The sequence below is a fragment of the Bos taurus genome, chromosome 28 (assembly GCF_002263795.3).
Source record: "Bos taurus isolate L1 Dominette 01449 registration number 42190680 breed Hereford chromosome 28, ARS-UCD2.0, whole genome shotgun sequence".
Classification (NCBI taxonomy): Eukaryota; Metazoa; Chordata; class Mammalia; order Artiodactyla; family Bovidae; genus Bos; species Bos taurus.
Genome location: NC_037355.1, coordinates 36,729,756 through 36,731,419, shown reverse-complemented (window position 1 = coordinate 36,731,419; position 1,664 = coordinate 36,729,756). Strand labels below are relative to the sequence as shown.

Sequence of the window (1,664 nt, the reverse complement as noted above, 5' to 3'; positions counted from 1 at the left end):
ATAATTTTGGAGTTAGATTTAAGTGTTAGATTTATAGTATTGCTAAGTGCTGATGTTGTCAGGAAAAATATTTTCTAAGTTATGCTTCTGAGGCAATACAATGAGGAAGAAATGTCCCAAAGCTATAAAAGGGCTCAGAATGATATGGTCTCCGACATCATCAACAATAGAAGGGTTACACAGGGTAGATTTAGAAAGATGATCATTTGCAGCAGAAAAGGAAGCTCCCTTTAATTTCAAAGTAAAAGTAACGAGGTCAATATAATGGATTGTGTTGTGTCTAGTGTCATATCAGTTAACGTGTCTTCTTCTCAAGAATACACCCAAAAAGTATAAAATTCAGCATTGGAAAATGCACAGTTTTTATAGCTTGGAAGAAATGGAAATAAATAACCAACCATAACATAAAAATCATACAATTTAGACATTTGTAAAGAACAACATATGATTCTGGTTTTGGTGACCCCCCAAAAGGCTTTGGGGGTGCACATATGAGGCTGCTGGTGTTCGTGGTTTTGGATCTATTTACTGTCACTCAGGCAGGGGAATGAGCCAAGCTTTTGGCCTCTAAATCACTGCTGAACACCGATGTGCCATGGAAGGGTGAGACCTGACCTTACAGTACAACTTCTACAATGTTGGCTCGAGTGCTGTGTGTATTAGATGTGGAATTATCTGATGACTTTTTCCCTCTAGAAGTTTTCTTTGACATTGTCTCTGGGATGCGCAGTGTCAAATGGGATCAGATTGCATCTGCTAGCAGCATCTCCCACATGGTCCTGCACCCTCTCAAGGCTGGTTATTTCACTTCACCTCAGCAACTACTACTTGCTTGGCCCAGGAGGATGGGTCCCTTGTGATGGGCTTTTCCAGTGCAACTGGACAGGAAAGATCCCTGGCTCAGTGGGAGTTTGATAGGGGATTCTCCCTCCATTTCCTGGACTGGATGACCTTTGGGGTCATGACTCTCCCTCCCATTGACATACCCCTGCAGTTGTGGAACTCCAGCAAGAGGAAATATGACACCCCCAAAGTCAAGAAAAAGTGAATGGGGTCTTCCACAGCCCTTCCTTCCCAAGATGTCCAGGTGCTTTCCAGACTCCAAAGGGTATCTCAAATGCAATCTCTTCTCCCTTAGCCCTTGGTTGTGTTCTCCTGGATCTTGCCCTGCTCTCAACCAAAGCAAAGGACCAGGCCTGGGAGGCTATGAAAGCCTCTTTGGTTCCACCTGAAGCTATATAAAGAGGATTGCCTAAGGCAACAGCCTGAGCTTAGGGGCCCTGTGGTGACCCCCACCCCCTCCGCTTCCCCCCCGCCTCAAGGTGCCGTAGGGCATGTTGCTAGCGATGTGAACTCTCTCAGGGGTCCAGGATGGGGCACCTCTGAGACTGCCTGACACCACACCCATTGCCCACCATCCACCATCAAAAGAAGGTATAAGATAAGGTGAAAGCTGTGGGACTCTTGGAGGCTACCCAGTCTCTGTGGTGGCTTAGGGAAGCTCTTACCAAATGGGATTTTCTAATAAAAACAAATGTTTGCTGTAAAAACAAAAAAAGAACAACATACAATATTTTAATTAAGTGCTTGGTCAAAGGATAAATCAGATAAGAAAATATTAAGAAGAAACTACAAAATACAAAAATATGAACTATGTGCATAAA

General features: G+C 43.8%; 1 pseudogene; it reads left to right on the top strand.

Annotated features, from left to right (window-relative positions):
* Positions 1-491: 491 nt before the first annotated feature.
* Positions 492-1,236, top strand: LOC787215 (translocon-associated protein subunit beta-like; annotated as a pseudogene).
* The last annotated feature ends 428 nt before the right edge of the window (positions 1,237-1,664 follow it).